The sequence below is a fragment of the Phaseolus vulgaris genome, chromosome 5 (genome assembly GCF_051622355.1).
Source record: "Phaseolus vulgaris cultivar YP4 chromosome 5, ASM5162235v1, whole genome shotgun sequence".
Classification (NCBI taxonomy): domain Eukaryota; kingdom Viridiplantae; phylum Streptophyta; class Magnoliopsida; order Fabales; family Fabaceae; genus Phaseolus; species Phaseolus vulgaris.
The window spans coordinates 7,377,925-7,388,797 of NC_143502.1; positions in this window are offsets into that span (position 1 = coordinate 7,377,925).

The window sequence follows — 10,873 nt, forward strand, 5'->3', positions numbered from 1 at the left end:
TTTTAATTGTTTTAAAACTGATTTGACTCTTGCATTAAATATTTTTAACAACTAATTGGAGTTTAAATAATTTGTTTTACGCTTCTGGTTGTTAGTGATTCATATTATCTCTTTCGAATCAATTTTTCCAAGATTGCTTCAAGCTCTGGATTCTTCCTAAAAGTGGAATAGGATTGTTTTGTACTTTTCATTTTCAATTTGTGATTGACCCAGGTATTATCATTCATTTTCTCTCTTGACTATTGTATTTTTGTAAGAACTTGTTGTGCAAATCCAGAGGTTGTTCTATGATATGTGGTGTTGTTTGCCAAAGGTGGTGTGTGTTCTTAAAGGGTTCAAGATCACCACTTTGGTGTGGGTTGTGTAATCAAGGTGTTTGATTGCTTAGTGGAATTCTCAGAGGTTTCTGAGGACTGGATGTAGCTCTTGGTAAAGAGTGAACCAATATTAAACTTTATGTGTTGATCTTTTTATCCCTTATCTCATTTAAATTTGTTCTGCTTTGGTTTTTAATAACTGCTGATAAAAATAACCGGTTGATTTTTCTGGAATCATATTAAAAACATATTTGTTTTTGGCTGAACTGATTTCTCCTTCATTGATTTCTCATTGGCTTTCAATCTACCTTCAAAACTTTCAAAAATATTTCATAAACCATTCACCCCCCCCCCCCCCCTCCTCTTTTGTTTAAGGTCTACAATTCTAACAACATGTTGATTTTGAGTTTGAGGGTGTCCGACCCTAGGCAATTTTGGATTTTTTTTATAATGAATTAGATAATATTTGTATACATTAAACGATTTGATCCTAAGTCTGAGGGTGTCCAACCTTCGACAATTTTTATTTAGTTTTTATAATGAATTATATAATACTGGTTTGTATTAAATGCGTTGATGCTGAGTTTGGGGGTGTCTGACCTTTGGCAATTTTGATTTAGTTTAATAATGAATTAGATAATATTTGTGTTGATTCTTAGTCTGAGGGTGTCCGACCTTCGACAATTTTGATTTAGGTTTATAATGAATTAAATAATTTTCTTAGTTTACAAGCTCTATGGATCGGAGATGGATTAATACACCACATATAACTGATGCATACGAAAGAGGGGTGGAAGAATTCATACAGTTTGCACAATGTAATGTCATTAGTAATCATAACGGACTAAGAATGAAGTTTCCTTATGTGAATTGTTTGAATAGAAGAATATTGAATGTTTCTGAAATTAGAGAACATCTTTTGTGTGATGGGTTTCTAAAAAATTATACAACATGAACGTGACATGGTTAATTCTTGCATTACCAAGTATCCGCGAAGCTTCGGATTTTGTTGATGATTACCCAATGGACGATAGATTAGAGGATATCATTCGTGATGTGGGAGCAGAATCTTTTGCTAAAGTGGTTTTCGAAAATGTCTAATGATGCAGAGACTCATTTGTATCCTGGTTCAACTAATTTCACACGATTATAAACACTATTAAGGTTGATGAATTTGAAGGCAATGAATGGATAGGCTGACAAAAGCTTTACAAAATTACTTGAATTGTTGAAGGACATGCTTTCAGAAGGAAATACATTACCCGCCCAAAATTATGAGGCAAAAAAGATTATTTTTACGATGGGAATGGAATATAAAAAAATGCATTCATGTCCTAATGATTGTATTTTATACAGAAATGACTATGGTAGTTTAAGAAGATGTCCCAGGTGTGGTTTGTCTCGTTATAAAGTTAAAGTTAGTGAAAAAAGAATATAATGATGAAGTCACAAAGGAAGGTCTTCCTGCTAAGGTTGTTTGGTATCTTCCAATAATTCCAAGGCTTAAGTGTTTGTTTGCAAATACAAATGATGCTAAAAACCTTAGGTGGCATGCAGATAATAGAAAATGTGACGGACCACTTCGTCATCCAGCTGATTCTTTGCAATGAAAGATGATTGATAAAGAATTTCTTGGATTTGGAAAAGAATCAAGAAACTAAGACTTGGATTGGCTACTGATGGAATGAATCCCTTTGGAAATTTAAGTAGTAATCATAGTTCATGGCACGTTTTGTTAGTGATTTACAACTTATCTCCTGCTTTGTGTATGAAGCGCAAATACATGATGTTGTGTATGATGATCTCTGGTCCAAAACAACCTGTAAAAGACATATATGTTTATCTTAATCCATTGATTGGAGATTAGAAGTTATTGTGGAATGAAGGGGGTTGATGTGTTTGACGCATTTAAGAATGAATCTTTCTGATTGCATGTAATGTTATTTTGTACTATCAATGACTTCCCTGCATATGGGAACTTGTCAGGTTATAATGTGAAGGGCTATAAAGCATGTCCAACATGTGAAGAGAAGGCATCATATGAGCAGTTGAAACACGAAAGAAAAACTGTGTATCTTGGGCATCGTAGATTTCTAAAGAAATACCATCCATATCGTAGATTGAAAAAAGCTTTTAACGGATACCAAGAACATACATTTATCCCACTCCCTTAAGTGGCCTTCAAATTTATGAAAAGATAAAAAAATGTTAATGTGGCTTTTGGAAAAATGAAGAAGAAGCAAACTGTGAGTGAAATATGGAAGAAGAGATCAATCTTTTTTTATCTTCCGTATTGGTGTAAGTTAGATGTCAGACACTGTATAGGTGTAATACACGTAGAAAAGAATGTGTGTGACAGTCTAATAGGAACATTTTTTAACATTAAAGGCAAAACAAAGGATGATGTGAATGCACGTCTGGATTTGATTGAGATGAATATAAGAAAGGAATTGGCACTGCGAGAAGTTGGTAAACGTACATACTTGCCTGCAACGTGTTACACTTTGTCAAAGAAAGAGAAAACAAGTTTTTGTGAATGTCTTAAAGGTGTTAAGGTACCACAAGGCTACTCTTCAAATGTGAAAAGTCTTGTATCTATGAATGATTTGAAACTAATTGGCTTAAAGTCTCATGATGGTCACGTTCTAATGCAATAATTACTACCGGTGGCTATTCGTGGAATCTTACCAAAAAATGTTAGGCTTACAATCACTCGACTATGTTCATTTTTCAATTCTACATGTAGTAAAGAGATTGACTCTCAGAAGTTGGATGAACTTGAAGAAGAAATCATTGTTATCTTGTTTCAACTTGAGATGTTTTTTCCTCCATCTTTTATTGATATCATGGTACATTTGGTTGTTCATCTTGTAAGAGAAATCAGATCGTGTGGGCCAGTTTATATACGATGGATGTATCTGGTTGAACTATACATGAAGATTTTGAAGGGATATGTGAAGAATCAATTTTGTTCCGAAGCTTCCATTATTGAAAGATACATTTCAGAAGAATCTATTGAGTTTTGTTTCGAGTACTTGTCAAAAGTCAAATCTATAGGAGTTCTTGAAAAATGTTGGCACTCTCCTAGATTAATGAGTAAATCTTCAAAAGGTGTACATGTCATAAGCAAATCTAGAGAACAGATTCTGCAAGCACATTTGTATATCCTGAATAACACTAATGAGGTGTTACCATACTTAGATACACACAAAGACATTGTGAAATATTAGAATCCAAGACAATCAGAAAAATGGGTGTTAATTGAGCATAACAAAACTTTCATGTCATGGTTTAAGCAACAAATCATGAATGATCCATCAACATCTGAAATATTAACATGGCTTGCAAACAGTCTCAAGTTTCATGTTTTATGTTGTTCTAGATATGAAGTAAATGGTTGTTTGTTTTACACAAAGTCTCAAGATGATAGGAGTACAATGCAAAATAGTGGAGTCACCTTGGAGGCTGAGTCTATGCAGTTTTCAACTTCAAAATATCAAAATCATGTTGTGGGATCAATGCCTTATTATGGTGTCATACTAGAGATTTGGGAAGTTAATTATATCAAGTTTAGTGTACCTGTTTTCAAATGTAAGTGGGTTAACAATAAGACTGGTGCCTATGTTGATGAATCAGGAACGACTTTGGTTGACTTTCGAAAGATAGGTTATCATGACAAACCATTCATAATGGCATATCAAGCTTCCCAAGTTTTCTATATCTAAGATCCTACGTCTGAACACTGGTTTGTTATGTTACATGGAAAAAAGCAATATAATGACCCAGAAGATACAAACAATGACATTTGTGAGATTGAATCACTTACAAGAACAACGATCAATAAAGAGTACAAGGATGTTGTTGATGTTGTACATGCAACTCAAAATGATCATGACAAAGGAATATATATATCTATGTGCATGTGTTTCACGTGTAGGTTTACAATATATAATTTTTATTATATTTCATATTCTTGATGCATATCATATTTGTTTGATAACAGGTGTTAAAATTATAGGCCTTAAGCAAAAGGGGGTGAATTGTTTATAAAAGATTTTCGCAAATATTGAAGGTAGATTAAAAGACAATGAAGAAGAAATCAATTAGAAATCAGTTCAGCCAATTAGAAAACTCTTTTTAATTTGATTGTAGAAAATCAACCGCCTTTTTTTGCGAAACAATCGGTTGTTTATACCAACAGTGTTGAAAAACAAAGCAAAAGCAGTTTTAAAGGGAGTAAGGACAGAGAGATTAACACAAAATGTTTATACTGGTTCACTCTTTACCAAGAGCTACATCCAGTCCTCAACAACCATTGAGAATTCACTAAGTAATCAAACCTTGATTACAAACAACACACCAAAGTGATGATCTTGAACCCTTCAAGAGCACACACCACCTTTGACAAACAACACACAGTTTTCAGAACAACCTCTGAAACTGCGCAACATCAATTCACACAGAATTACAGTGATCAAGAAAGAAAGGAATAGAATACACCTGGGTGCAAACAAAGATTAAAGCACAGTAAATACAGGACAATCCTATTCCACACTTGAGAATGATCCAAAGCTCTTTGAAATCTTGAAAAACTAATTTTTTGGAATGATTTCTCTTAGTTCGTTTTTTTCAACCAGGAGTGTAAAACAACTTATTTAAACTCCAATCAGATGGTCAAAGCATTTAACTCAAGAACCCAAATCAGTTTTAATCATTTAAAACAGATTAAAGCCACTTAACAGAATTCTGTTAAGGTTTTCATAAAATCAATCTATTGAAAACACAAATCAATCAATTGAATTGGTTTGACAACAAAGTCAAACAAAGTCAAGCTTTTTCAAATCCTTTTCAAAATACACTAAGTGTAAAACAACCGGTTGAATCGACATTTCAACAGGTTGAATTTTCACCTTCTTTAGAAAACATATCTTTTTCAAAAGGATTAAGATTCATTAAACCTTGGATCATCACAAGAAGTGGATTAACAAATTTAACTACTCTAGACATACACACACAACTAGCAGCAAGGATCTTCATGCATTCCACTTGGATTTGGAGACATCAAAGCACCTTTTTCAACAACAGGAAACATGGCATATGATAAAGTTCCTCGTTCAAGAACTGATAGAGGACCTACAAGATTAAAGAGTGTGTAAGAAGATAAATGAAGGTAAAAAAATATCATTGTCTACTGATGTCAACACTGGTGTGGCCATTGGGCCATATGCAAAGAATTATAGTAGTTATCTTGGAGTAGTTGCTCGTGAAAGGATCTCTATCTTAACTGATTCCAAGGATCATGTGACCGAGCATGAGAGAAACATGATTTGGCAATATATTCTAGTATGTAGTTGTTTTTACTTTGTTCAATATGAAATTCTTTTATACTTTGTTCAATATGAAGCTTGTTTATGAGCTAATTATCCCAAATAATGTAGACGCATTACGAGATCCCGAATGTGGAAACCTTGAGAGCGAAGGTTCTTTCTAATGTGAGTGTCAAGTTTTGTCAGTTTTAATCAAAATTGACAACAAATTATATATATGGTGAAAGGAAAGGAGAAAATCCTTATACAAAATATGCATTCCTTGATGAAGAAACTTGGTAGCAGTTTGTGAAGATTCAAGAAACTGAGAAATGGCAGGTTAATATCACTTGTTATATTTGGATGTAGTTTATATTAACATATTATTAACTTTTGAATGTTAATGATAGGATGTTCGGAAGAAAGCAAAAGCCAATCAGACACATAATGAGACCTCACACTTATTATCTCGTGGTGGTTATAAGATGTTAGAGCACAAGATGCTTGAGAAAAGATTAAAGCACGTTCTACTTCTATTGAGGAAGGGAATAGCGTAGATTCTTTGAGGCCTCCATCTCCACCAGCCTGACATGAGATGTGGAAGGGTGCTCGTATAAAGTCATCAGAGACATGGAGTTCTAAGGAATCACAACAAACAGTTGAACAAATTGTAAGAAATATGTTCTTTATGTGTTATTTTAAATTCAATGTGTTGAAGCTTGACAATTTCTTTTCATTTGTTGTAGGATTCTCTTGTTGAGCAATCAACACAGGGGACTTTTAATCCATATGGTCGCGAAAGATATCCTTAATGTTGCTATCAGACGACCTGAGCACCCTGGACTTGTTCGTGTAGTTGGATATGGGATTGGGATTTGGTCATACTTTGGACCCTCGTCACGTAGCAAGGAACAATCGTCCAATCAACCTAGCCAGGAGTATTTGCTACAGTTAGAACAACAGATAAAGGTTGAGGTTACTCAAAATATTAGAGAAAACTTAATGGAGGAGTCAAATAAGCGGATGGATATGGAGTTTGAAAAGCAGAGGTAGGGTTTAAGACTCTTGCAACAACCACCTACTATGGTACAAGATGACCCGCCTCCTATTAAGACAGTCAACACTAAAGGGAGTTGTTCGGCAGTTGATCTGTCGGGGGATGACTTTGGCTTAACTAGCCAATGCGAGTTATATGTTGAGTATAGTTCTTTTAACCAATTCGTTGCCCTAGGTAAGTTTTATGAAGAGGTCACAATGTTACACAATGTGCCTCTTCCTTCTAATTTGATAAAGGTCACAGTGGAGAAGGTCCTTTATGGTGATGTTGCAGTTCTTGTGCCGACATCAGAGGTGACAATTGTCACAGAGGCATTACATACTTTTGTTGTCTGGCCTAGACATCTCGTCAGACCTACATACTCTACAGTATATATTTGCACTAATAGGATTATATATTAAATATATTACATTCTAAATAATTTAATTATTTGTTTGTTTCTTCATAAGTAGCAGGAACCTAAGACAAAATTGTCACTGCAAAAGAAGAAAAATTCTCCATTGATGATCCTATGGCATCATTCGTGGAAGTTGTTATAGCTTTAGATACAACCTTCATAGAGATTCCACGGGATGTCATTGTTTTTGGAAGGCATAGTGTTGTACTTTCACATGTTTGATTTGTTTGACCTTGCATCCGGAAATCAAGAGGTTAACATAACAGTTCTACAATTATGGATGATGTAAGTTCAATTATTAAAATCTTTATACTTTTGATTTATTATATATATTAATACTAAATTATTGAAATTTAGGTATATTTGTGGATTTTGCATGAGGGGAAACAAGATATATATGGGTTTTTAGACCCTCAACTCATTCAATCACTTGGAAACACAAACATACATCACCACTGCCTTAAAGAATGGAGAAAAACAAATTTATTTTTCTCCATACATCCATGAATAAGTCCATATTTATTAAATAAGTTATACTAAATTATTGAAGTAAGAGAAACTAACTGATTTGTTATATAGGCGTTATTGGCAATTATAGATCATATTTGTTCAAGATCATATCGTTGCATGGTTTTGCTCCTTGCATAAGAAACCCCCTAACTATTTTAAACACATTATAGATAGGTACGACAATTTCATTTAACATTTATTATTACTCATACATTATATAATGTTATGTATTCTAACGTGAAATCTTATTATTTCAGTGTTTACTCTGTATATAACAGGTTGAGTGAGAGGGAAAGTGCAAATGTAAAAAGACTCACTTGGATGCACGTTAAGGTATTCAAAATATTTTTTTCACTCACTTTAATGTGTCTCATTCATTCATTTGATACATTTATTTTCACATGTAATGCAATAGGCAATCTAGAAGTTATGAGTGCAGTTATTATGTTATGCAGTGGATGTCGACTATTATGCGAGTTGGAATTGCTAGAAGTTGGGATTAGGTAATACCTCAATACAAAAAACATTTTAAAATTTGGGGTTTATTATTCATGCACAAATTCACAGTTTTTCAATGACCTACCGCCGCTAGATTCGGAAGCATTGGAGTATGTGACGACAAAATGGCCAAAATATTTTGTAACAATGTATAACACCTTAGGATAGATAAATTATTAGAATGACAGAACTTTTTCATATATTAGCAAAAAAATTTGTAGAATGTTATATATACTTAATTTGTAGTATGCATTTTTCATATTTAAATTATGATATTAAATGCTTTTATTTTCAAGAAATTGAATATTTTATACAGATTTAAAGTGTATATATATAAAAAAATAAAACATTTTTTAAAAAAAAACAACATTTAATGATGGTTCCATTTGGAACTGTCTTTATAAATCCATTTCCTTTTAAAAAAATTAACACTCCACACACTTATAACGACGGTTGGATACATGTGTCGTTACAATTCATTTATAACGACGGTTGGGGAACCATTGTTATAAATGACTTACTTATAACGACACACAGAATAACGACGGTTCGAAGACCGTCTTTATATGCTCCTTTTTAACCATTGTTAATGTACCTTTTATCTACTAGTGTGGAATGCATTTCTTATATGTCTTTCGTATCTATATAGTTTCAAAGTTCTCAATGTAGTGAAATAAAGTTGAAAAACACGAAAATATTGGTTTCCTCATATGTGGGTGAATACTGTCCGTAAGAACTTATCTGCAGTGTTAAGAGTCCTTTTTCCAAATGAACCTATAATCAATATACTCAGACAATGTCACTTATTCCAAGGAGTTCTTAGCTTGGTAAAGAATAACCTTTTCTTTAAAAAACATTTGACGCAAGTAGAATTTTTCTTAAGTCATTAATCACCAAAAAAAAATTATTGATACATTGTCATATACGTTAGTAAATTTTTAATTACTGACAAATTTTACTCATATGAAATTATCGACGGATGTTATTGACATATATGAAAAAATAAAAAATTAATAATATTTTTCATATTCGTGAGTAAAATTTGTCAATAATTGAGCTCAAATCAATATTCGTCGATAATATTTGTCAATAGCTAGACGCTAATATTTGATGACTATTTTACGGCAAGTGTACCGAGTTGGAAGTAATAATGTGTCCCTAATGATGAATATTGAACCTACAAGGAACAATTATTTAAAATTCTAATAGTAACATTCACTAAGTATAAGAATATGTGCAATAATTTGATTTGATATTGACAATAGTTTGCATGAAAATTAAATAGAAGCAAAGTAAATGAGTAAAGGATACTCGATAGGTTAGTCAGGAGTGTGTATGTTCCAAAACAATACTAGGGTATTTAGTCAGAAGTGACTAAGTGTTTAAAGAACACTTGACGGTTTAGTTAGGATTGACTATATCACTACTCTCTTATGGTGATTCTAAGATGTTCTTATTCAAATAGATGTAGATAACAATTCCTTAAGTTAAAAGAGATGGTATATTTGTAAAAGGTACTCTAATGTTAAGTTAGTCTATGTGTATTTATGAATAATAAATATTATTAAATGTAATTCATATTTATAAAACGTTAACCTATTACTATCATCCATGTTTTCTAATGAATGATTATTCATTAATTTATTGATTAAGAATATAATCCTATGTAAACTTGTTTGATATTCTAAATTTTCAAAATGTATCTGTCTTTTGGACCATTTAAGGAACTTTTCAAGTCATGTAAAGTCCGAAATTGGAGTTCTCATGCTTTAGTTTGAGATTTTTAAATATCTTATAACGTGCGCAATTAATTAGATTAGAGAATTAGTTTAACTCAACTTATTAAAAGTTATTTATACTTCAAAATATTATGTTAAATAAATGATGTCATAAATACATATAACATAATTAATTTAGTGTTTGGATAACTCCTAAGAAATAATTCTACTCCACAAAATTATGATGGTAGGGTGAAAAATAAATAAATATACATTGTTTTGTTTTTACTGTAAAAATAATTAATTGATTATTTCACCATCAAACTAATTCAAGCGTACTATTTGTAGTTGTAAAAACCATTATTAATACTTAAATGCGGTTGGAATTAAAATAAAAGTATACTCCATTCGTCCTTAAGTATAACAAGTAGTTTTTATTGTTTTTAATATAAGATTTGCAATTTTAGTTTACATTAATTGTTTTTTCATCAAAATGTTTTTAATTATTTTATTTCATAAATAATAAATGTTATGAATTATTTCTTTCTCTCTTTTTGAAGATTGAAAATTTTAGTTTCAAATATTAAAACTCTACTACTATGATTCTTTATATACTATTCATTTAAAATAATTTTAAAAAACAATATAATTATAATTAAATTAATGTTACTATTTAAATTAACCTAATTTGAATGAATATAAATTAGTTGTCAATCTCTTACTTTTAAGGAGTAAGAAAAATTAACTAAATAGGAATAGAAAACCCATCCAAAAATAATACTTAATAGAAATTCCACAACAACCATACACTACATGTTGATTGCATTAAGCCCGAAAGTTTAACATGCAAAAAAAATTATTAAAATTAAAATAAATTTCTTCTAAAGTTAAGACTAGATTTTACAAGTTAAAAAAAAATGTAGAGAAACTAATATAAAATAATTTTAATTTATAAAAAAACTCATATTTTCTTCCAAAACTCTTTGGAAGGAAATTACTGTTTAATATTATAATTATTGTGTTGTTAAACCTCCAAGGTCAAATGTTATTTATAAATGAAGATAAGTATG